Here is a 26,882-nt window from a genome sequence, read left to right on the forward strand (position 1 = left end):
GAGAGGCCAATGGGAGCTCCCGCTCTGAAATCTGAATCACGGATTCAGGCCCAAAACACGCACAGTTGCAGTGTTCTCATTCCAGCCAAGGCAGCTGAGTGAGATTTTTGAACATTTTCTGCTGCCAAGAATCTTCTGGAGATACCGGGTGCCTGATAGCTGCAAGCCTGAGTCTTTAGCCCTCCCTTGTTCTAGCATACTCTCTAGTATCCGTCCAAGAAATTCTTTTTTCGTCTAGATCTGCCAGAGTCCATTTCTGTTGCCTGCAATCAAAGCACCCTAAGAGATATGCTATTTAATCAGTAGATCGTTTTGTGCTATTGTTTTAAAATTAGATTTCATTTCCTAATTCTGTGTGTTTTAATTAGAAGACCACTTCACCACTTAGGCTGAACCCATGGGTGCTGCCTTTACACTGCTTACATTTGGAGACCATGCTTAGCACTGTGCCTGAGAGAAATGCAGTAGATGCTCAATGAATGCCCATGGAAAGAATGAGCAGTCACTTTACAACATCTGCATTGAACCCTGGCATCCGTCAGCTGCTCCTCTGCCTGGGGACATGTTAGATGGCCATCAGGCACTAAAATAGCAACAGCTTATAGGAAAGTGTGTTTAAGCTTGCACCAGCAACAGCTATTAAACTTCTGACCTTTCACTTGGATTTTCTTTCTGCCTGTATTTTTTACAAGCAAAGAGCTATAGGAGGTCAAAATGGAGTGAGGTCTTTGTTCCATGAATGTATTATGGTTCAATTAAGATATTCCCACTTAAATGAGAATCATGCCTGTATTTCCACTGTGGTGTTTCCAGTTGTGGCAATTATTGCTAAAAAGAAGTGAACTGTATATGTACTATAAAGACCATTCTAGCCTGTGGAAGCGTAAAGATCTTCCCTCAAGTCCATCCCAACTGTGCTATGAACTAGTTGTCCTTGGCAAGTTATGGTCTCAGAGCCTCAGTTTCCTCCTCTGTAAAATGGGCACAGGGGATATTAGCATCTTCAATGGGTTGTTATAAGCACTGAACAGGGCAATGCATCTAAAGGATTTATCTTCATTAAGGCAATGCAAATAAAGCACTTGGAACAGTGTCAGTACTCAGTAAGTGTAGCTATTATTAAAATTTATTTTTCATCAAAGCCAGAATGTATAATCCTTCTCTCCCACTCTTAAATAGAAATCTTAAAAAAAAGCTTTTGATCCAATTATGGTAATAAAAAAAAAAAAGTATCATATACATGGGGAAAAGACAGCAAGCATACTACCACTTTAATGTTTGTCCATGGGTGTGACGTTATATATAATTTTTCTTTTCTTCCTTCAGCTTTCTATGCTTTCCAGATTCTTTGGAAATGTGCATGTACATTACTTTTATGACCAGAGGAGAAGCCCTGACAAATGCTATCTTTAAAAGAGAAGAAAAAATATTGAGGCAAAGTGCAAGATGATTTTGTAGGAACTGGATGAAAAAAAAAATCCCAAGTTAGATGGAGAAACAGATGTTTTCTGGTCAAGAGCTTATTAGGAGGGAAGTGACATCAATTTGGGTTCACATCAGCTCAAGTGGCAAATCATAATGCAAAATGAAAGTACATACAGAGGGGCTGAACCCACGCTGGGATTTTGTCGTGTGAATCATCAAGCTAGAAATGACCTCAGGACATATGACCCCGCCCCCTCCCCTCATCTCAGGAAAGCTGGCCCTGTAACTTTTCAGGACAGATGAGCAGTGGTCCTCTAGGAACTATATGTATATTCCCTTCCTCCTAAGCTTCAGGCAGGCTCAATTTAGCCCTTGCAGGTGCCCCCAACCAGCGATCTCCAACCCAGTTCTCCTCCTGCCTGGGAGAGCCTGGGAGTTGGCCCAGAGCCTTCCTGCTCACCCTGGGTCCTTCCTTGCACAAAACCTTGTCCCCCTAGACGTCAGTGATGTCAGCTGTATGATAGGGATAGGAAGGACTCAAGGAGGTAAGGCAGAGCTGGGAGTTCAAGGGGTGGGGGTGGGGGAGGGGAGGGTGGGCAGTTCTCTTCTGGCCTCAGAGCCCATGTTTTATTATGTCTATGTTACCCTGGTGGGGAAAGTGACTCACAGTAAAGGTAGCCTGCCTGCAAAAAAAGGTGACGGAAATTTGGAGTTGGGGACTGCGAGCCAATGTAAAGGCAGTTGGGGGCGAGTACTAGAGATGGAAAGAAGGAAGAGACTGAGAGGAGAGGGTTCAGGGAAAAATAAAGCAGCTCAGGGGAGTAGTGATCAGCAAGGGCATCTACAGAGCAACAGAAACCCTGACAGCTGAAGAACTCGAGGACCAGGCTGGTGGAGATTCCCTTTAACCCATCAGCTGTGCAGGACTGTTACTCCCCTCCCATTACCCACGAGCTTTTGGGAACTAGCCATGTGTTCATGGTGCTTTGGGACGTGGAGAAAGTGAGGTGGTCTGGGAGTAAGAGACAGGGGGACACAGGATGGCAGCCTCAAGAGCAATGAATGATGGTTAAGGACTAGGAAACAGTAGTGACCAAGGCTACAGCCCTCATGACCAGAGAAGGTAGATCTTTCTGGAAGTCTGTGGAGGTTTTGAAGGAGACTTGTCAAAGCACTACCATGGAGGTTGAAACCATTTCCCTAGTTTATTAAAGGAAAGAGTGATTACTGAATTCCAGAGAACTTGGGGCTCTCCAAAGGGGAGGTGTCCATGTGATGAGTGTTAGCAGAGCTAATATGAGTAGAAGTGAAGAGTATTACTCTTAGTATTGGTACTGGCATCAGTATCATTATTCCTTTGGTTCCCTCAAATCCTCAATTAGCTCCTGCATCCATTCTCTTGGGGCCAAATCAATGAACCATGCTAAGATCCTGCCTCCAGGCATGTTGATGAGCATGGCATGTGGTATCAAATTAAAAGCCCTCCTGAGGTCCGAAAGATATGCTTACTGCTCTCCCCCATCCCTTCCCTGTTCATATACCAGGTGACCTTATCACAAAAGGAAAAGAAATCGGCTTGGAGTGAATTTCCCTTCCCAAAGCCATGTGGGTCCCTAACCTTCCTAGATTGCTGCCAGCTGAAGGGTCATCTCTTGCTGCATAACTGATCACCCGACAACTGAGTAGCTTAGAGTAATGATACACCCTTCTTCTCTCACAGTTTCTGTGGGTCAGGAAATAGGGAGTGGCTTAGCTGGGTGGTTGTGGCTTGGGGTTGCTCAAGAGTTTGCAGTCGAGATGTTACCCTGAGCTGGAGTCATCTGAAGGTTTGAGACAGATGGCTCTGCTTCCAAGGTGGCTCTCTTACATGGGTGGCTAGTTGGTGCTGCCAGTTGACCTCAGTTCCTCACTCCGAGGACCTCTGCATAAGGACACTTGAGTGTCCTCATGACATAGCAGCTGGCTTCCCCCAGAATGAGTGATGCAAAAGAGGAAGGCAGAGTAACAATGTCTTCTTTTATGACCTAGCTTCAGAAGTCACACTCTGTCATTTCTGCAATATCCTATTGGGTACACAGGTCAGCACAGCTCAGTGGAGGAATATCCAAGGGCATAAATGCCAGGAAGTGAGAATCACTAGAGGCCATCTACCACTTTCAGATACCAGCTGAAACTGACTAAGCCACTATTCACAGAACCACTGTTTGTTTCTTCTTTCTACACAAACATGAAATAGGCAATTTTCAGTTGTGTAATAGTTATAATGATAATCCCACTTGACGTTCATGCAAAAATTTCATCTTTTGAGAGCTATTACTGCTCCATGCTACAGATGAGAAAATGAAGGCTCACAGAAGTAAAGGGACTTGCCCAGTATACCAAAGTTAAAAAGTTCTGGAAGCCTGGGAACTGAACTTGTGTGTTGTAGTTCCTAATCCAATGATCTTGTCATCATACCATGGCTGCCACAGGCCTCCAGGACACCACCTGTGTCCTTGTCTTCCAGGGCAAATGTGAACTGGAGAGCAGCTGTAGTGGAGCAAAGGAAATCTCATTTTTATTTTTAATTTTTTTATAACACAAATGATCCATGCTCATTTGGAAAAGCTACAGAATAAAAACGATTTTTTTAAAAATGGAAGAAAAGATTCTCCCATAATTATACCACCCAGGTCTAGCACTGTTAATGTCTTAGTGTATTCCCCAAAGAACAAAGGAAATGATTTTGAAGTACATTAACAGCATCTCCAAGGCAGACTGTGAAGGAAACCCCATCCACTTGGCTTCACCTGAGGGGAGAAAGGATGTGAAATATGACCTTGTGAGTGCGGTGGGCTGTGCGTGTGTGTTTATGCGGTGTGTGTGCACATGTGTGTACACGCCTGGTACTTTAACATCAGCACTTAACCAAGTTGGTGGAGGATTTATTACAACCTTAGCAAAGAGTGTTTCTGCAAATGAGAGGCAGGGCAGCCACGGCTCCAGGCAGCCAAGTGGCTCACCCTCTGGTTTGGCTCAAGTTCCTCCAGGCAGGGGAAGGTTGTTTCAGTTTAATTTCATCCATTTGGCTTTCTACGATGCCCACTGAGAGGTTGGGGCCCTGTGTGCTCCTAGAGCACTGCAGGGCCCCCTTTCATCATCTTCCTAACACATAAAATGTCTTACTTGTGACCAGCTCCCTTGCCTGTCTCCCAACCAGAAGGTCAGCCCTGAGGAGGGGGCTTCATCTGCATAGTTCACCTGCATCTACCTTGCAGCACCTGCCACTCTGTTTGGCAGGTTGTCACATTTCAAAACATGTCTGAATTGACTGCAGGGTTTGGGGGTATACATATGAGAGTTGCTAAGAGCATCCACAGTTTGTATCTAGAAGGAGCTGGACCCCACTCAAGCAGGCAGTCAGCATCCTAGCACCTTCTTGATGTCATCAACCCCCAAAATCCTGCGGTTACCACCTGGAGACAGAAAAGCCAGGCCTACATTTTTTTTTTTTTTGGAAGAACTGTAAGAAGTATTCTATCGAATTAGGTACCTGTTCTGTCCTCAGCTAGAGAGGTGGAATAAAATTGACTCCATTTCATCAGTCTTGCTTAGTTTTAGCTTATGGAGACTCCTCCCTCCGAGTACAGCACCTTGGAGGCAATGAGATGCAGCATCATGAGCAGCAGACTTGGAGTCAGATGACTTGGTAATCAAATGCCATGTCATCTACATATCAGCTGTGCAAGTTGCACGAGTTTGGTGACCTCTCTGAGCCTCGGTTTCTTCACCTGTGAAATGGGAACAATAACACAAAATTTGTAGTGTTGTGCTGCTTCAATGAGGTAAAAGTGAGAGTTGCTAGCACAGTGCCTTGGCACACTGTCTATATCTGAGTATATGTACTTTTCCCTCTGGGAGTATCTCTTTTAACCTTGAAAATCTGAGAACAGTGCCAGTCACATGACCCCTGAAGATTTTGCCTGAGGACTGCATTGATCAGTTTTATCCCTGGACAGCTCCCACTGAACTGCATTTCTATTCATGGACATAGAACCATCTCCTTGTGAAATTAAGAGATGCTGGAGCACAACTCCAGAAAATGAGGTTGAGTGCCATCTCTACCCCACCCTCGGAAGTCCTGGAAGCCCACTCTCAGCACCAGTCAGGACCAGCCAGAGCTGGAAAGGATACCTGGGTCCTGAGGGAGAAAGTGAGCAGGCTCTGCCTCTAGGGATCTCTTATCTTCTGCTTTGGTTGGGTTGGAGAAGTCCCTTCTGTAGAAGAAGTCCAGGTTTGAGGGCTGAAGCTGAAGACCAAGGTTTGAGATGGTAATCCCCAGGACCAGGATATTAGGAAGTGAGTTAAGTCTATGCCCTGTGGCTCCCCTGCCTCTGGACTCCTTCCCTCTCTTTGAGCATCTTTCCTGTTGAAGGGCCTCTGGGAGCTTCATGCTCCTCACTGTGGCTTCTCTTCCCATTACAACTTATCCATACCAAGTCTGACTCACTACACCTAACTGTTTTGATAATCAGATCCATGTTAAAGAGTTAATGGGTCACAGTTTATACATGTGACAACTTAACTAAGGTCTTCCTGAAGATCCCACCTACATTCTTTGGATGCGAGGACTGGAAATCATGTCCATCCTGTCTCCAGCATCTGACTGATCCAGCATCTTTCCACAGCATCTGACAGAGCAGTCACAAGGGTTAAGTATTTGTCATCTTTGATCAAGACCAGTATCCCAACCCCAATTTGTGGATGAGAAATCTAAGAATTGGAGGGATGAAGTGACTTCTTTCTCCAAAGCCTCTTGGTACCAGAACCTGGGGGTAGAGATTGGGGCACAGATCTCCTGATTCTTTTCCAGCTGCCTGTCCCTAATTCTAAAATCATCCCACTCACACTGATCTGCAGACCAGCCGCACTGGTGTCACCTGGGAGCCTTTTAAAAATTCAGAATCTCAAATCCAACCTGAGCCCTACCAAAACAGAATCTGCATTTTAACAAGATCCCCAGTTGATTCATATGCATTCAGACTTTGAAAAGCCCTGGTCCAGAACTCACTTTTTCCCCCTGATTCCTTTCTCATCATTACTTCAACTCCAACAGTCTGTGAACCTCCGAGGCTGAATTTAGCTCAGTCTCAACACACAATATGCAAGGTATCCCAGGGTCATTACTTACAGCACAGTTTTCCAGTGAAAAGAGTTCTGTCCTGTTTTCTGACATTTTTTTCCTTTGACTTATTTAAAATTCTAAAAAGAAAAGCCTCACTAATGGAGTCCTTTTTAGAATGGACAGGAGATTCTACCACCTTAAACTTCTAGCAGAAAAGGTATGATAAACACTTCATAAATAATCATAACTGGGTGGCGACATGTATGTGAAAGCACTTAGTAAATTACAAAGCAGGGCACAAATGTTACTGATTATAATTCCTAGGCTGTAGGAGCACAGAATGAGATCCTTCGTGAGCCCATTCAGGGTGAAAATATTTTTCAGGAATATGATGAGAAATTTTAAACTTTTCTAATTATTTTTTATTTTATTAGGCATCCAAAGAGCTACACTAGTGATTATCAACCCTGGCCATGCATTGGAATATTTTGGGGAGTTTTCATTTAAAAATACATGAGCCTGGGCTCTGGACCTAGATTCTCTTGTCTTGAGGATGGGACTGGGCAAGGGTCTATTTTTAAACTCTCCCAGGTGATTCTAATACACAGTGAAATTGGAGAACTGTTGAGCCGGAAAGTTGTTATTTCCAGGTTTACGGTAAATAAGTGCAAGTGAATATTTTATCCATATTTATGATATGGCTGATGTCCAAGTTTTCTAATTTCTACATCTTAATGATAATCAAACCACCAGGAGATATCGCTAGAATTGAAATACTAATGGCTACTGATTCCTAAGGGTATTAACTTGATAATGACCATTTCATTCATTGTTCATTCTTTCACAATTTCATGTCATCGGCCAGTTAACAACATTGAGGACTGAGTTAAATCCTGATTGTTTGTGTATAGACATGTACTCCAGTGTCAGCAACCAAATTCTCAAATTCCATGTAGTTTTTACTCTAATGATTAGACATTTTGACAACACAGGTTTGCAAGAATATCGATGAGAATTTAGGGACCTAAATTCTAGGGAATGTTCTTTCCTACAGTTTTCTGTTGAGTCCATTTCCTGCTCTGAAAAATGAGGGTGTTGGACCAGTGGTTATAGATATCTGGCTGACACTCAGATTCACCTGAATAGCTTCATAAAGCCATAGATGTCAAGATCCCAGAGCTATCAAATCTAGACAGCTGGAGCTGGGGAGAGGACTGTTGTAAAGAAGGGTTTTTCAAAGAACCCTGAAAACTCACTGGACGATCACACGTTTGGAGCATCTGAACAAGATAAGCTCCTAAGTTCTCAGCTCTCAGAATCTATGACATTACACCTATTTAGTTAAATTCTTATGTCAGAAGAAACCGATCTGGGGTTGAGGCCTGACCAGAGGGTAGGGTCTACAGAGAAATAAAACACAAAGTAGGAAAAACAGTAAGAGGTATCATCTTTGACTGCCTCCTTTGTGTGTCTCAAGATTTGTGTTTGTGGAGCTTCTGTTCAAGTCTTCTTATCGTAGTCATATTGCTCAATGATAAGGTTTCATCTCTTCACGTTGTCTTTAAAAACTTTTGAAAAAGGTGCCACTTGGGAACAATGATTTTATAGGGAATAGTCGCTTTCCCTGCTATCCACTTCATCTCACTTGCACTCTAAGTCTGAGTTTCATTGTGCAAAAGAATCTCCTTGAAAAGTTTGTTTAAAATACAGATCTCTGGGCCCTCCTCTGATTCTAACTCAGGAGATTTGGGTTGGGTCTCGAAATCTACATTTTTATGAGCACCTGAGACATCCAAACTGCTTTTGATCTCCCTATAAAACGTAGTTTGCAGCCTTTCTCAAACTACCCTTCAGGTAAGCATCTCTTAGGTCCTTCAGCCAATGAACGGATAAATAAAACGTAGTAAATACATACAATAGAATATTCAGTTCAGTTCAGTCGCTCAGTCCTGTCCGACTCTTTGTGACCCCATGAATCACAGCATGCCGGGCCTCCCTGTCCATCACCATCTCCCAGAGTTCACTCAAACTCACGTCCATTGAGTTGGTGATGCCATCCAGCCATCTCATCCTCTGTCGTCCCCTTCTCCTCCTGCCCACAATCCCTCCCAGCATCAGAGTCTTTTCCAATGAGTCACCTCTTCACATGAGGTGGCCAAAGTACTGGAGTTTCAGCTTCAGCATCATTCCCTCCAAAGAAATCCCAGGGCTGATCTCCTTCAGAATGGACTGGTTGGATCTCCTTGCAGTCCAAGGGACTCTCAAGAGTCTTCTCCAACACCACAGTTCAAAAGCATCAATTCTTCAGCGCTCAGCTTTCTTCACGGATCAACTCTCACATCCATACATGACCTGTGGAAAAACCATAGCCTTGAATAAATGTCTCTGCTTTTGAATATGCTATCTAGGTTGGTCATAACTTTTCTTCCAAGGAGTAAGCATCTTTTAATTTCATGGCTGCAGTTGCCATCTGCAGTGATTTTGGAGTCCAAAAAGATAAAGTCTGACACTGTTTCCACTGTTTCCCCATCTATTTCCCATGAAGTGATGGGACCAGATGCCATGATCTTTGTTTTCTGAATGTTGAGTTTTAAGCCAACTTTTCCCCTCTCCACTTTCACTTTCAGCAAGAGGCTTTTTAGTTCCTCTTCACTTTCTGCCATAAGGGTGGTGTCATCTGCATATCTGAGGTTATTGATATTTATCCTGGCAATCTTGATTCCCGCTTGTGCTTCTTCCAGCCCAGCGTTTCTCATGATGTACTCTGCATTGAAGTTAAATAAGCAAGGTGACAATATACAGCCTTGACGTACTCCTTTTCCTATTTGGAACCAGTCTGCTGTTCCATGTCCAGTTCTAACTGTTGCTTCCTGACCTGCATATAGGTTTCTCAAGAGGAAGGTCAGGTGGTCTGGTATTCCCATCTCTTTCAGAATTTTCCACAGTTTATTGTGATCCACACAGTCAAAGGCTTTGGTATAGTCAATAAAGCAAAAATAGATGTTTTTCTGGAACTCTCTTGCTCTTTCCATGATCCAGCGGATGTTGGCAATTTGATCTCTGGTTCCTCTGCCTTTTCTAAAACCAGCTTGAACATCTGGAAGTTCACGGTTCACGTATTGCTGAAGCCTGGCTTAGAGAATTTTGAGCATTATTTTACTAGCGTGTGAGATGAGTACATGATGGTGTGATCACTGACCTAGAGCCAGACATCCTGGAATGTAAAGTCAAGTGGGCCTTAGAAAGCATCACTACTAACAAAGGTAGTGGAGGTGATGGAATTCCAGTTGAGCTATTTCAAATCGTGAAAGATGATGCTGTGAAAGTGCTGCACTCAATATGCCAGCAAATTTGGAAAACTCAGCAGTGACCACAGGACTGGAAAAGGTCCGTTTTCATTCCAATCCCAAAGAAAGGCAATGCCAAAGAATGCTTAAACTACCGCACAATTGCACTCATCTCACATGCTAGTAAAGTAATGCTCAAAATTCTCCAAGCCAGGCTTCAGCAATATGTGAACTGTGAACTTCCAGATGTTCAAGCTGGTTTTAGAAAAGGCAGAGGAACCATAGATCAAATTGCCAACATCTGCAGGATCATTGAAAGAGCAAGAGAGTTCCAGAAAAACATCTATTTCTGCTTTATTGACTATACCAAAGCCTTTGACTGTGTGGATCACAATAAACTGTGGAAAATTCTGAAAGAGATGGGAATACCAGACCACCTGACCTGCCTCTTGAGAAACCTATATGCAGGTCAGGAAGCAACAGTTAGAACTGGACATGGAACAACAGACTGGTTCCAAATAGGAAAAGGAGTACGTCAAAGCTGTATATTGTCACCCTGCTTATTTAACTTCTATGCAGAGTACATCATGAGAAACGCTGGGCTGGAAGAAGCACAAGCGGGAATCAAGATTGCCAGGATAAATATCAATAACCTCAGATATGCAAATGACACCACCCTTATGGCAGAAAGTGAAGAGGAACTCAAAAGCCTCTTGCTGAAAGTGAAAATGGAGAGTGAAAAAGTTGGCTTAAAACTCAACATTCAGAAAACGAAGATCATGGCATCTGGTCACGTCACTTCATGGGAAATAGATGGGGAAACAGTGGAAACAGTGTCAAACTTTATTTTTTGGGGCTCCAAAATCACTGCAGATGGTGACTACAGCCATGAAATTAAAAGATGCTTACTCCTTGGAAGGAAACTTATGACCAACCTAGATAGCATATTCAACAGCAGAGACATTACTTTGCCAACAAAGATCCGTCTAGTCAAGGCTATGGTTTTTCCTGTGGTCATATATGAATGTGAGAGTTGGACTGTGAAGAAGGCTGAGCGCCGAAGAATTGATGCTTTTCAACTGTGGTGTTGGAGAAGACTCTTGAGAGTCCCTTGGACTGCAAGGAGATCCAACCAGTCCATTCTGAAGGAGATCAGCCCTGGGATTTCTTTGGAGGGAATGATGCTGAAGCTGAAACTCCAGTACTTTGGCCACCTCATGCGAAGAGTTGACTCATTGGAAAAGACTCTGATGCTGGGAGGGATTGTGGGCAGGAGGAGAAGGGGACGACAGAGGATGAGATGGCTGGATGGCATCACTCACTCTATGGATGTGAGTCTGGGTGAACTCCGGGAGATGGTGATGGACAGGGAGGCCTGGCGTGCTACGATTCATGGGGTCTCGAAGAGTTGGACACGACTGATCGACTGAACTGAACTGAAGTGAGATGAGTACAATTGTGCGGTAGTTTGAGCATTCTTTGGCATTGCCTTTCTTTGGGATTGGAATGAAAACGGACCTTTTCCAGTCCTGTGGCCACTGCTGAGTTTTCCAAATTTGCTGGCATATTGAGTGCAGCACTTTCACAGCATCATCTTTCAGGATTTGAAATAGCTCAACTGGAATTCCATCACCTCCACTAGCTTTATTTGTAGTGATGCTTTCTAAGGCCCCCTTAACTTCACATTCCAGGATGTTTGGCTCTAGGTGAGTGATCACACCATCGTGATTATCTGGGTCGTGAAGATCTTTTTTGTACAGTTCTTCTCTGTATTCTTGCCACCTCTTCTTAATATCTTCTGCTTCTGTTAGGTCCATACCATTTCTGTCGTTTATTGAGCCCATCTTTGCATGAAATGTTCCCTTGGTATCTCTAATATTCTTGAAGAGATGTCTAGTCTTTCTCATTCTGTTGTTTTTCTCTATTTCTTTGCATTGATTGCTGAGGAAGGCTTTCTTATCTCTTCTTGCTATTCTTTGCAACTCTGCATTCAGATGCTTATATCTTTCCTTTTCTCCTTTGCTTTTTGCTTCTCTTCTTTTCTCAGCTATTTTTAAGGCCTCACCAGACAGCCATTTTGCTTTTTTCCTTTTCTTTTCCAGGGGGATGGTCTTGATCCCTATCTCCTGTACAATGTCACAAACTTCAGTCCATAGTTCATCAGGCACTCTATCAGATCTAGTCCCTTAAATCTATTTCTCACTTCCACTGTATAATCATAAGGGATTTGATTTAGGTCATACCTGAATGGTCTAGTGGTTTTCCCTACTTCAATTTCAGTCTGAATTTGGCAATAAGGAGCTCATGATCTGAGCCACAGTCAGCTCCCAGTCTTGTTTTTGCTGACTGTATAGAGCTTCTCCATCTTTGGCTGCAAAGAATATAATCAATCTGATTTCGGTGTTGACCATCTGGTGATGTCCATGTGTAGAGTCTTCTCTTGTGTTGTTGGAAGAGGGTGTTTGCTATGACCAGCGCATTCTCTTGGCAAAACTCTATTAGCCTTTGCCCTGCTTCATTCCGTATTCCAAGGCCAAATTTGCCTATTACTCCAGGTGTTTCTTGACTTCCTACTTTTGCATTCCAGTCCCCTATAATGAAAAGGACATCTTTTTTGGGTGTTAGTTCTAAAAGGTCTTGTAGGTCTTCATAGAATCGTTCAACTTCAGCTTCTTCAGTGTTACTGGTTTGGGCATAGACTTGGATTACTGTGATATTGAATGGTTTGCCTTGGAAACGAACAGAGATCATTCCGTCCTTTTTGAGACTGCATCCAAGTACTGCATTTTGGACTCTTTTGTTGACCATGATGGCTACTCCATTTCTTCTAAGGGATTCCTGCCCGAAGTAGTAGATATAATGGTCATCTGATTTAAATTCACCCATTCCAGTCCATTTTAGTTTGCTGATTCCTAGAATGTCGACGTTCACTCTTGCCATCTCCTGTTTGACCCCTTCCAATTTGCCTTGATTCATGGACCTAACATTCCAGGTTCCTACGAAATATTGCTCTTTACAGCATAGGACCTTGCTTCTATCACCAGTCACATCCACAGCTGGGTATTCTTTTTGCTTTGGCTCCATCCCTTCACTCTTTCTGGAGTTATTTCTCCGCTGTTCTCCAGTAGCATATTGGGCACCTACTGACCTGGGGAGTTCCTCTTTGAGTATCCTATCATTTTGCATTTTCATACTGTTCATGGGGTTCTCAAGGCAAGAATACTGAAGTGGTTTGCCATTCCCTTCTCCAGTGGACCACATTCTGTCAGACCTCTCCACGATGACCCGCCCATCTTTGGTGGCCCCACGGGCATGGCTTAGTTTCATTGAGTTAGACAAGCCCGTGGTCCTAGTGTAACTAGAATGACTGGTTTTCTGTGGTTATGGTTTCAGTGTATCTGCTCTCTGATGCCCTCCTGCAACACCTACTGTCTTACTTGGGTTTCTCTTACCTTGGTCGTGGGGTATCTCCTCACCGCCGCCCCTCCTGACCTTGAACGTGGAGTAGCTCCTCTTGGCCCTCCTGCGCCCGGGCAGCCACTGCTCCTTGGCCCTGGGGTAGCTCCTCCCAGCCGCCATCCCTGGCCTCGGGTGTGGGGTAACTCCTCCCGGCTGCCGCCCTTGGCCTCCGGCGGGGAGTAGCTCCTCACGGCCGCTCATGAGCCGTTGCAGCCTGGCACTTTTGGCCGCAGCCCCTGACCTCGGACGCGGGGTAGCTCCTCTTGGCCGCTGCCCCTCGGGCACGGGGTCCTCCTGGCTTCTGCCCCTGACCTCGGACGTGGGGTAGCTCCTCTCGCCCGCGCTTGTGCGCCGTCGCAGCCGCCCGCGCTTGTGCGCCGTCGCAGCCGCCCGCGCTTGTGCGCCGTCGCAGCCGCCCGCGCTTGTGCGCCGTCGCAGCCGCCCGCGCTTGTGCGCCGTCGCAGCCGCCCGCGCTTGTGCGCCGTCGCAGCCGCCCGCGCTTGTGCGCCGTCGCAGCCGCCCGCGCTTGTGCGCCGTCGCAGCCGCCCGCGCTTGTGCGCCGTCGCAGCCGCCCGCGCTTGTGCGCCGTCGCAGCCGCCCGCGCTTGTGCGCCGTCGCAGCCGCCCGCGCTTGTGCGCCGTCGCAGCCGCCCGCGCTTGTGCGCCGTCGCAGCCGCCCGCGCTTGTGCGCCGTCGCAGCCGAAGCGAATAATAGAATATTATTCACCCTTAAAAAGGAATGACATACGGCTGGCTACCTGCGGCAACATGGATAAATATTAATAACATTATATAAATGAAAAGTCAGACATAAAAGGCAACATACTGTGTAATTCATTTATGTGAAATATCCTGAATAGGCAAACGCATAGAGACAGGGGTTTGGAGAGAGGAATGCAGAGGCAATGCCAATGAATAGGGGTTCTTTATGGGGTAATGGAACTGTTCTTAGCGATGGCTGCACACATTTGTGAACGTATTAAAAAACTGCTAATTGTATACTTTTAAAGGGTGAATTTTATGGCATGAAAATTCTATCTTAAAAAAAAAAAAAAACTCCCTAGGAGATTTTTTTAAAAAGCAGATTCCTGAGTCCTACCCAAGATCCACTGATTTAGCACCTCCAGGGCAGGAACCTAGGAATCTGCTTTTTAAATAAGCTTCTCAAATGACTCTTATCAAAGCCAACGTTTAGGAAGAGATCCTTGGTGCCCAGCAGGCCTGAACTGCCCTTCTTCATGGACTTGGATACTCCATCTGTGGCAAGCAGCCTCTAACATGACCCCTGTGGTCCCTGCCTCTGGCGTTCTGCTCCCCTTGAGTGTGGACTGGGTTTATTGACTCCTTTCTAATAAACAGAATACAGCAGAATTGATAAGACATTATTTATGATTTTAGATTTCTACCAAAAATGTATCTTCCATCCAAAGAAGATGGGTCACTGTAAACACACACACACACACACAGGGAAAACGTGATGGTGAGGATGTGGAGAAATTGGGACTTATATGCACATTTGGTGGGAATATTCAATGATGTAGCTGCTGTGAAAAACCGGATGGAGGGTCCTCAAAAATGACAAATAGAAATACTATCTGATCCAGCAATCCCACATTGGGGTATATCGGCAAAAGAATTGGAAGCAGGATCTTAAAGAGATATTTGCACACTCGTGTTCACAGCTAGGCTATTCAGAATAGCCAAGGGGTGGGAGGAACCCAAATGCCTACTGATGGATGAATGGATAAAGAAAATGTGATATACACATAAAATGGAATATTATTCAGCCTTAAGAAGGAAATCCTACCACATACTACAACATGGATGAACTTGAAGACCTTGTCCTAAGTGAAATAATCGAACTACAAAACCCCAATACTGTGTGGTTCCACTTATATGAGGTACCTAGAGTAGTCAAATTCAAAGAGACTGAAAGTAGAATGGTGGTTGCCAGGAGCTGAGAGTAGTGGGAAATGAGGAGTAGTTCAACGAATACAGAATGTTGGTTTTGCAAGAAGAAAACGTTTTGGAGATATAATATACAACAACGTGAGTATACTTGATAGTACTGAATTACACCCTTCAAAATGGTTAAGATGGCTTAAAAAAAAGATTGTGGCTTCCATCTCAGCCTTTCTCACTCCCTCTTGGTATGCTTATTCTCTGGCTCTGGTTCTCATTCAGGTCATCAGCTGCCATGTTGGGAAGACCCTCAGACATCCTATGGAGAGATCCACATGGTGGGGAGTAGAGGCCTGCCAACAACTATCTGATTGAACTTGGAGGTAAATCTTCTGAGAACTGCCAACATGTGAATAAATTTGAAAGTGGATCTTTGACACCCAAGTGGGGTCTTCCTATTAAACTTCAGCCCTGGAAAACAGCTTGACTGCAACCTCCTTAGAGATCAAAGGGCACTCAGGTAAGCTGCATGTGTTTTCTGACACATGAAAGCCATGGGTTAATGAAGACGTGTTTTAAGCTGGTAAATTTGGGGCAATTTGTTATGCAGCAGTAGGTGACTAACACACCATCCAATGCATTTTGCTCAGTTAGATTGCAGTGCAGACCCCACCATGTTGGTCCACCTGTAAGTCTGCTTTTCAGGATAGAAAAGTGTATGTATATCATGGTAGGTCAAATAGTAGAAACCCCAAAATGATCCACATCCTAATCCGTGGAACCTATGAATATGTTAGATCACATGGTAAAAGGGAAATTGCAGATGTAATTAAGGTTACAAACTTTAAAATAGATTGTTCTGGATGATCCAGCGGGCCCAGTCAAATCACATGCAGCCTTAAAATCAGAGAACTTTCTCTGGCTGGAGGTAAGAGAGATTTGGCTGAAGTCAAAGTTGGAGAGATTTGAAGTGTGAGAGGAACCCTGCCATTGCTGTGCTGGGGAGAATGTGTCCAGAATGAGATTGAATGTGGGCAGCCTCTAGGGGCAAACACCAGCTCCCAGCAAGGACTGGGACATTGGCCCTGCATCTGTCAGGGACTGAATTCAGCCAAAAACCTGAATGAGCTTGGAAGCAATGCATCCAGAATGTCTCCAGGAGGAATGAAGTCCTGCTGACACCTTCGTTTTGGCCTTGTGAAACCCAGAGCAGAGGAATCAGTCCAGCCAACTGGGACCGTGGATCTAAAAGGTATGAAAAAATACATTTGTGTTATTTTCAGTTACTAAGTTTGGGGTAATTTGGGTAGCAGTGGAAAGTTAGTGTATTTACATTCTGATATTACACTATGAAAATGATATTTATTGGCTTTGAGTACTTTCCTATCAGGTATCATAGCTATGCAGATGTTTCACAATATAATTTATCATTTTCCACTTAAGCCACTGAAGCACTCATTCACTATCTCAGTGCCTCTCTCTACGGCAGGCTTGAGTGTTCCATGCATTGTTTTTCAAGGCTCTCTGGGAAAGACACTCCTTCTTTGGGAGGCTGGCGTCTGGCTGGAGAAAGACTGAGTGCCTACTGGTTGTTTCTAAGGCTACTAATCAATACTTACCATTAGGACGACAACTCCATGCATCACTAAGCTTTGACCTCTGTGCCCCAGAGCAGTCCCAAGATGCCAATTGATGCACAGGCAATATACATATTCCTCAAATGCCATACCCGTTTCATAGACTTCCCTGAATTAAATTTTAGAGGCTTTAGTGATGGCAAAATAATGTTGCTAATGTACCAGCACGCCCAGAATATTTAGAAAGGGTGATAGGATGAAAGTAATTATGTTTGTGCCTTTTAAAAAGATGTTTTGGATGGATGCTGCATTTGGATTGATGGCCAGCTGTTCTTGTCTTCTACACAGCTGGGTGGTGCTGGCATAGACTGTCTCTTAAGTCAGCCATGAAAATAAATACATACCTACAAGCCCAAAACCTGAAAGCAAACAATTGGCTCCCTCTAGAAATCACAAGGCAGACCTAAAAAAGCCTAAAAGAGCTTTAACTGCACTTTCCTTTTGTCTATAACTTTTGGCACTTTATTTCCCCAGAAGTATGCGTTTTTCAGGGAACTCTTCCTAATGGTCTACTATCATATAACATTGAGGTCCTCTGAGTAAGAGGGGAGGATACTCTAGTGTTCCTGGATCTGGTCAAATGGGATCAATTGCCAAACAGTTGTTTGGATTAAAACCAAATGGTTAATCTAATCAGGCTTTTAAAGGGCAGTTATTTTGATTAAAGGAATCATATCTGAATGGCCTTTGGCAGCTTTTTATATCTAATCAGTGGGTCCCACATATTTAGCCCTTCTGTTGAACAAGGGGGTGTTGATTGCTCAGGTGAAAAGTGGGTTATCAGAAGAGAAGACTCATGAAACCCCACTGAAGGAAGGATAGCTGAGCCTCACAGGAACTGAAAAGCATTAAGAATCCAAAAGGGCAATTCTGTAAAGCAATTATACTTCAATAAAAAATAAATAATTTTTTTAAATGCAAAGAAAATAAAGAATCCAAAAGGGCTACTGCCTCCATCTCTTTTTGGAGCTGCCTGGCCTCCCATCATTGATTTACTCTGAAATTCTCTGCTTAATGGTTGATGTGCCCAAGGCTAAAAATTCTGTCAGCCTTGAGTTTACATCACTGCGAGTTCTGTACCCATCACCATCATGACAGACTTCATCCCAAGTCTGAATTCAGATGTGCTCAATTTTAAATTCCCAGGGAAGAAACTTATTGGCTTGATGTGGTCAAGTGTTTAGTTCTGGTCTAATCAACTGTACCCAGGATGAGTCAGGTCATGAGACATGAAAGGCTTGTTCCACCAGGTGGTGGATGGGGCAAGGAGAAAATGATAGATGCTTCCAGAATTTTTTCTAAACTGGTAATAACAGATGCCTGTTTTCTACTTCTCTTCTTGGGTGTGTGTGCTCAGTCATGTCTGACTCTTTGCGACCCTGTGGACTGTAGCCTGACAGGCTCCTCTGTCCATGGAATTTTCTAGGCAAGAATACTGGAGCATGTTGCCATTTCCTGCTCCAGAGGATCTTCGCGACCCAGGGATCAAACCTGTGTCTCTTGTGTCTCCTGCATTGGCAGGCAGATTCTTTACTACTGCACCATCTGAGAAGCCAACTTCTTTCCTTACCAGCCTGCAGACTCTTCAAGGGTAGAGGAGCTTTTTTCATCTTATGTCTTCACCACCACTTCAGCACTACTTAACTCAGTGCCTTATATATAGATGTTCTATAAGTAAAGAAAGACAAAGTTGCTCATGCCAACTTCTAGTCATATGTACTTCTCAAAGTTCTTACCATACTGGTCATAACCTATCTGAGTGTTTAGGCAAAAAAAGTAGGATCAGATAGGCTTAGTAATGATCAGATAGGATCACTCTTGCATTCTTTTTTCTAGACTGCTTCGGTTAATAATGACTATTATGTACTGTCCATTTTCCAAAGAGCTAACATAATGTGAAGTGCTTTATACATCATTATCCCATTTATTTGCTGTGATAATACCATGAAGAAACTGGAATTCAGAAAAGTTAAATAACTTGCCCAAGTTCACCCAACTCCAAAGAACTATGGCCAATTCTAAACCTAAATGTATAGCCCTGTTCTCTTAAGCACTGTCTATGCCTTCCTCCTGGGCCAGGAGGAGTTAAGAATGAGGCTGAGAGATGAAGCTAAGAGGAAAGATATTGGCTGAGTCAATGCCAATTTTGTGAACCAAACAAAGTTGTTCCATGCTAACAGGTTTTGAAAGCGTTTTGAACATGGCCTTGGGCCTTTCATGGTTCTGAGGTTTTCCTACAGCTCCTCTTGATTGAGTCTTTCTAGGTTGAGCTGCAGGACTTAAGTAATTCAACAACAAGAAATGAGTCCTCAGAATTCCCTTCCTTCCCTTTTAAGCTGGGTGAGAAGGTGTCCCTCATCTTTGTGCTTTTAACCGCTGGAAAATGTTCCAAGGAATCCAAGACAAGACCTGGGTCAGGGCTGTCATTTTTTTATTGTACTTTGCACAGTGAGAGCTGAAATCCAGGCTGCCCTCCACTCGTCAAGTCATGAATCCTGATACTAGGCTGGCTGTATTGCTTAGAGGGAGAGGTGCCCTGTTCTAATTCCAAGCCAGGGCACCATGTGGGTGCACTGTGGTCCAGAAGCAGCCTTGGATAGATTTAACATTGTTTCAGATCCTCCTGCTTTAGGTTTGGATTATGTTCTGTGATGGTGCCATTTCTGGATAATACCTTTAATCTCTGTATTGGTAAGAGGAATTCAAATTCTGTTAAGTTCTCAAGCGAAAGAGGTGTTGACATGGGTGCCTAGAACTGAGTTTCCACATGTTGGTGAGAAGGCAGGGTTGTCTCCTTGCCACTTCCCAGCTGGTCTCTCCACCCACAGCTCTAATCCAAGCCACAGGGCAATCTTAGCAGTCTTGGCAATAGTGGGGAAAGAAATTGAAAACTCGGTTAGCAAAACGACTCGCCCTGGCCTTAGAGCAGGCCAGTGTTAACCTAGTGAAAGCCTGGCTTGCCTTAGAGCTCTTTCTTTCTGAGGATACTGAAAGTACTTCTGCCCAACCCCCAGGATGCTATGGGCACAACTAAAGGATTACATAGTATTTATGGCCTCTTTTCTTTCGTTTCTAGATAATGTTAAGATGCCTTTCCAACAGGAGGCCATGATTTAAATTAGGCATGTGTGCTCATCCTGAAATACACACACTGGAGTATATTTGGAACAGAGATAAGATTTTAAAGAAAGAGAATTTTGAGTTTCAAGATCCCCTCCCACCTGCCCCCTCACCCCAGTCTCATTCAATACCTGGAGATATTTATAACACGGCATTACCTTGGTAGTATAGTGGTTAATAAAACAATCAGTCTGCAGGGACAGAGCTGGGTTGGTTCAAATCTCATCCCTGTCTCTCATCAGCTCTATAACCTGAAGCAACATGCTTAAATACTCCAAGACTCATTTTCCTCATCTGAAAAACAGAGATAATAAGTTTCTTCTCCATAACCTCATTGGGAGGTTCAGTGAGATAACACATGTAAAACAGTGAGGACAGAGCCAAGAACATTTGCATCCATAAATGACAGTTCCTCTCACATCTCAAGATGGGAAACTAAATTCTGGTTGAGAACTTGTTGAACACCTGAGACAGTTTTTGTCACCATTTTTTGGAGGTCCCCTGTACTCCACGTGAATGCTTTCAGAATTCAATCCTAGTCCTTGAAACCTTGTCTACATTGCTTCTCCTACCAGGAAGAAGTTCTGGCTACCGTGATGTGCACTTAGCCGTGAGCATGCCTCTCCCTCTTGGTCTCCAGGCCCCAGAAGTGCAGTGTTAGGCCAGTGAGCTTATAAACAAGAGTGCAAAGCTGGAAGGAATGGGCTGTCCATTGGATGTACTTAGGATGCAAAGTTGTGTGGAAAAATGAAATACTGAAAACTCAAAGCACTGGTGGAAAGAGAAAGCTCATGACAGCAAATTTTCCATTCTTAGATATCATCGCTTTTACCTCTTGGATATAGTAAAACTTCCCAGTGGCTTCTTTTTAATCTAAGGAGGCAGTCAGTGAATGCACTGACTTTGGGAAGAGGCAGCCCTGAGTTGGCTGTTACTAGGGACCTCAGGCAAGTTACTGAACTGCTATACACCCCAATTTTCTCTTTGATAACATAGGAATATTAATAACATCTATCTCACTTATGTTTTGAGGATGAATTGAGATAATCAATGTAAAGTGTGTGGCATATAGTAAGCACTCAGTAAGAGTACTTTATGGCCAGCATCATTATAATTATTGCCTACATCTTGGTGATGCCCAGTGTATGATCTGCAAGGCAATCAGCCTTCTGTCAAAAGTTGGTAAGTAAATGGTGGATGTCATATCTCTGTTGTGAATATCAACTGTAAAACTTAATTGTTCTTTTTAAACTGAGGGCTTGTCCCATTCTGTAAAGTCTCTGGTTTGCTCCCCCATGATCCATCCTCACCCTGTGAAAGGATGCTTTCCTACAGCAAACACTGCTGGTTGCCAACCCAACTGTCAATTGCCCTTTATTCTTGTAAACAGAACACCAGTTCTACTCAGGCAGCCATGTTTCATGTGCCTAACCCTGAGGGAGGAATCATGATTTGGGTAAGCCATTTATGGCTGTCCCATTTACCTTTTTCTTAACTGGTCTAGAAGAAGGCATATGATTGAGTTTCCAATGAAATATAAGGGGAAATCTCCCAAGAAAAGGAGAGAGTACTGTGGGGTGAGCCTCATTTTGGCCCCTGCTGTCTTCCTTTCTGCTTTAGGTACTGTCAGCTGAGGATGTGATGCTTGGAGCTGCAGTTGCCATTTTGTGACCATGTGGTTATAAGCATGAGGGTGACAGAGCAGGAAAAAAAAAAAAAAAAAGAGGCCAGCTTCCTAATGACATTGCTAAACTGCTAGACTGACTCTGCGGATGCTTGCTTTCAAATTTCTATTTTCGTACACAATAACTGTTCTTGTGATTTGGCCTATTGTGAATCTGATTTTCTGCTACTTAATTGATACCCTCCTTTTCTGTTTGCCAAGTCTGGAAAATGACTGCTATACAAATTTTGCCTACATATAAAGACATTCAGTTTCCATTTTCTTTTCTACATTTGGATAATCAAGTGTCTTTAAATAAATTCCACACTCACCATTATAGTGAAACTGTTCTTGAAAAGGTCACCAATGACCTCTTGATTGACGTGTCCAACAGCTTCATCTGATTTTACATCCTGCTGAACCCCTGATCCACTGGACAGCCTGACCACTTTCTTATTCTTAAAGTGAGTCTCTTCCTTGGCAGATGTCACTGCTCTACTTCTCTGGTCCTCTCTCTGTTTTCCCTTCTCTTCCTGCCCTTAAACTGTGGATGAACCCTGACATCCTGCCCTTTGCCTTTTCCTTCTCATCTTTCTCTAGGCATTTTCCCTGAATGCTTTCTCCAGTTCTAAGCCTCCACAGACCCAAGCCTCCACCATAGTCTCCAGGTGCAGGTCTTTTCTCAGCATCTACTCCACCTTTCTCTCTGTGCAAAAAATGTGCTCACTTAGATGTCTCCCAGGACTATAAACACCATATTGCTAAAGTGAACTACGTCCCCTACAAATTACTTCTCCTCCATGACACACCTCACTACTCACACCAGCCCTCAGCGGGAAATCTCAAAGTCATCCTCAGCACTCCTTCCCTCTCAACATCCAGTTAATCACAGAGTATAAGAATGTCTCTACTCTTAGGAGTCTGTGGCAGCTTCTTTATGTTCATGGCCTCCGTCTCCATTTGTCATCTCTGTATCATGAAAGCCACTCATGCGCCTCCAAGCTCTCCCCTCTCCAATCATCTGCATCATTGTTAGAGTAGATTTTCTCAAAGCAAATGGAATCATATCGCTGGATTTGAAATATTCCAAGTGGATAGATGTGTGTGTAAGGGGACATGGGTGGGAGATTGTATCAGTCCATCATGCCCTCCAAATAAAGTCCACACTGTACATTATGTAGCATAGACGACCCTTTAGTCTCTCTGGGAATAGTCTGGGATTTGTGTTTCATCTCCTACCATCTCCCTTCTACCTTCCCTGAATCCTCAGCTTGACTTCTCTTTGCTTTTACTGTGTCCTCTGATTTCATGCCAGACCCCCATTTCCCAGTGTTCTGAACCATCCTCCAGTTCTTAAATCCAACTGCATTTCTTCCCCCAAACATTCCCTGAGCCTGGGACTAAACCAGAGTTTCTCATCTTCAGCACTGTTAACAGTTAGGGTTGGATAGCTCTTGTTGTAGGGGCTGCCCTGGGCATTATAGGATGTTTAGTAGCTTCCCTGGCCTCTACCCACTAGATGCCTGCAGCTCCCTTCTCCCCACAGTTGAGACAAGAAAAACATGTCTAGAGACTGTAAAATATTCTTTGGAGGAAAAAATGCAACCTTCTGTACCATTGAGAGCCATTGAACTAGATCAGGTTTCCTTCTTATCACCCCATAGCTCCCTGTTCTTTCCCCATTGTAACACCTATGGCACATTTTTAGAATGACCTCTCTGACTGTCTCATTTGTTTCAACAGACTTTTATCTCCAAGAGGGCATCTCACAGGGCCTGTCCCCAAAGAGGCATGCCGTGCAGCTTCATGAAGGAGGCGGCTTCATGACGGGAGCCACCTTGCCTGTCCTCACCCTAGTGCCCCGTGTGCTGCTAGCACACGGTAAGGCTCACAGATACCTGTTGAGTGAAGGAATGACTGAACAATCCCATTCAAACACTCTTTCCTTGGTGAAACTTTTGTCAAATATTTGAGTGAATGTTAGAATTTTTTTCTTCTCTTTACCCTATAATATTGTATATGTGCCCCAGCACTTATTCCATTGGATAATAATTACAGCCAACTTGTTAATAAATGTTAGTAGAAATTAAACCATGCCCTCTCTCTTCAGGCCTCTTTCCAGAAACAGAAAAACTAGGTCCATTCCTATGCCCAAGAAATGCATGATCTCCCTTTTCCTTAAACAGGCTACCCCTGTTCTGCTCCTGGCAGCTCTCAGCCACACCCTCCACACATGCTCATCCATCTTCCTTAGCTGACTTCAAAGAGAAGGACAGTCTCAGAGTTGCTGAGAATTAAGAACCGACTTCTACTTCAAGGCCCCATCTTACCCTGCTCTTCTCTGATTGTGCTCCCAGCTCTGGCAGTGAATTCTGAGAGGTCTTAATAACATACGGTGCTCGCTCATAGCCTCTCCTGGGGATGGGAAACATCACCCCTGCAGCAGGCCCACCACCTGATGACTTGAAATACAAGAGGCTACAGTGGGCGCCTCTGGAAAGGAGCTGTGATATTATTCAAGTAAACCGACATTCAGACTGGTTCACAGTGCTTTTCAGGTCTATTATATCCTTCTACTTCTCTCTATTGTATTAATTTTTGAGAGCTTGATATTGGAACTCCAACTAAAAATCTTAATTTATCATCTTAAAAAAGTAATTGTAATATATACTGGAATACATGTAACCTTGTTCTGTATTTTACAAATCTCCTGAAAATGTGTCATCCTACTTCAAAATTTGTTAAAAACTAAAAACAAAACAAACAAACAAACAAAACCAAACATTCAAAACAGGGATCAAAAGGGAGAGCAGCCTGCTTGGGCAAAGACAGTAGGACTCAGAGAAGAGCTGGGTGGTTTTTCCTGCACAGTAGATGGTTAATATGCATTTTTAAAAATTCACAAAGGCCTATAGGGAGAAGATGCTGAAGTTAATATTTACATTTGGCATCCAACCCTCCACATAAATACGGGGCACGGGGCCCGGTGTTTGGTTTGAGGTCAGCTCCGTTTAAACAGTCAGGCCAGGTGCAGCCCCACATGCTGGACCTTTGAACTCAGTGTGTTGCAATCCAGATGTTCGGCAGAGGTGATGGACTTGGGTCACGGACAGTGAGAGGGTGTGCAGTGTTCTTCTAGTATCTTCCACAGGGAGCCCTGGACAGTAGACTTGGCCCTGAGCCCACTTTCCTCGCCAGAGTCAAGAAACAGTAGCAGCTGCAGTTGTTGCTAGGGATGAGGGATCATCCACTGGGGAGTTGAGATAGCCAGGAGGGGGAGGGTAGCAGGAAGGAGGTCATGAAATTGACCGTGCTTAACCACTGCCCACGTTTGGATTACTTGGAGACATTCTGCAACAGGAAAAATGTTAGGCTTTTAATGACAGCCCTGACAAACATGATCCTTATGACCAAATCAGTCTCAAAAGCAACTGATATCATTTATTAAAGGAGGATTTGCCAAATTGCATGGTTCTTCTAGGGTTTTCCAAATCCCACACTTTGCCTCAAAAATGTGCGCAGAGTGAGAGGGGTTTGAACTTTTTGAATTTAATGCAAAGCACATATGTTGTTTGGGTTTTGTTTGTTTGTTTGTTTTTGCAGTTGCAAAATATGTTATATAAAAAAGAACCGTATAGCAATAAAATGGTAATGTAAACACAAACCCTCCAAAAGGATGCAACATATTTCTAATGAAAGGAAACAACCACCTTCGCTTGATTCACACAAAAATAAAAAAATGATGAAGAGGGACTGTTTCATTCACAGATTGTGGAGTCCTACTCTTTACTGCTCTCTGAATGAGTATTTTTGAGGCAAGACTTTAAAAAACAGGAATTTTCAGAATGAAGGAGCTCCTGGCATAGCAGAAAGGATGCTGATGTTGGCAGCCAAGCAACTTGAATTCCGGTCTTGACTGCTGACCCCGTATTTCCTGGCTTCCAACCCCAGCACTCCATTCAAAGTGCTCTTGTCAAGGGTACCAGTGACCTTCTAATTGCTAAATCCAAAGGGCATTTTTCAGTCCACTTCTGACCCGACCTCTCTTCAGCAGATGACATAATTGCCCACTCTTTCCTCCTTGAAATCCTCTCACCCTGTGCCTTCAACAGCACCACCCCATCCTGGTTATACTTCAGCTTTGCCCGTCAGCTCCCTCTCAGACCCTCTCTAGGCCCTTCTCTTTTCCACCAGTGACTACCAGCAGCTGCTGTGTGCTCACATCACACAGAGCTCTCTTGAGTCTTTTCTTATCAATGTTTCAGTCTGGGAGCTAGGACTTAAGGTTCCACTTTACAGACAAGGAAAGTAAGGCTCTGAGCAATGAAGTAATCTTCACCCCAGATCACGTAGCTGATAAGTAGCAGGACTGGAATTCCCATCTAGGGTTCTTTGAATCCAGACTCAAATTCTAAACTACCACACAGTCATTTCTCTTCCCCAGGCAGCCCCCTAAATACTGCTGTTCCCAGACTTCTGTTTGGCCCCTGTTTCTTCTCTCTGCCCCATCCCTGCAGCCTTCCTCTCACAGCCCCTCTGTGGTATCTTCAGCCAAAATCTGTCCTCTGATCCACCTTTCCAAGATTTCTCTGTTTGCATGTGCCACAGTCACCTTGTAGAGGTGGTGATGGTGAACTCACTAAAGGCCACTCCATTCCAGATGTTTAGTCAAAGCCTATGGGTTCTTTAAGGAGTGGGTGCATGACCTGATTCTGCCAGGAGAGAGTTCTGGGAATGTCTAGGAAAATTTTTTTTCCCTCTTAAAGAGATACATTAAAAATGGTTCCTTTTCTTCTTCTAGATGTTGTATTCCCTCGTAATACTGGAGTAGTGACAACCATCAGCAACCATAAGGGAAAGATGGAAACTGGGTTCTTAATAACCAGTTGATGGCATCTAAATTGGACAGGGGCTTCCAACTATCTTAAATAATACATTTTCTCATTGTTTGTACGGGCTTTTCTTTTGTTGTTTTTGTTGTTGCTACTTGCAGCCAAAAGCATCCTAAGTAAAACGTCAAATTCATCATATCCACAATTCAACTCATTATCTCTTCCTCCAAACAGCCTCCTCTCATAACACTCTATCACTGTTAGTATCACTATCGTTGACTCATTCACCCGAGTCAGAAAACGGGACATCATCCTTAATCCTCCCTCTGCTTCACTCACAAAGTGCAATCATGAATTAAGTCCAAGAGATTCTACTGTTGAAAATCTCTCATTTTTTCCTTCCCATTAACCCTCTCCTGTTCTTTTCTTTGTCATTTTACTGGTTAATTGCCCC

At 43.8% G+C, this 26,882-nt stretch overlaps 2 long non-coding RNA genes across 3 annotated transcripts in view; one reads left to right on the top strand and one right to left on the bottom strand.

Annotated features, from left to right (window-relative positions):
- The window catches only part of LOC132343495 (uncharacterized), a 75,896-nt gene extending 60,348 nt beyond the window's left edge, over positions 1 to 15,548 (top strand). For both annotated transcript variants that reach the window (XR_009492362.1, XR_009492361.1), the window contains exon 4: positions 15,459 to 15,548. This is a non-coding gene — a long non-coding RNA (uncharacterized lncRNA). The remainder of the gene's footprint in view (positions 1 to 15,458) is intronic.
- Positions 15,549 to 15,760: 212 nt separating this feature from the next.
- LOC132343496 (uncharacterized) lies at positions 15,761 to 20,789 on the bottom strand. The gene is made up of 3 exons (XR_009492363.1): positions 20,092 to 20,789; positions 18,384 to 18,481; positions 15,761 to 16,421 (listed from the first exon to the last, which is right to left on the bottom strand). It is a non-coding gene; the product is annotated as an uncharacterized lncRNA (long non-coding RNA).
- Between the last annotated feature and the right edge of the window lie 6,093 nt (positions 20,790 to 26,882).

This window comes from Bos taurus, chromosome 22 (genome assembly GCF_002263795.3).
Source record: "Bos taurus isolate L1 Dominette 01449 registration number 42190680 breed Hereford chromosome 22, ARS-UCD2.0, whole genome shotgun sequence".
Lineage (NCBI taxonomy): Eukaryota > Metazoa > Chordata > Mammalia > Artiodactyla > Bovidae > Bos > Bos taurus.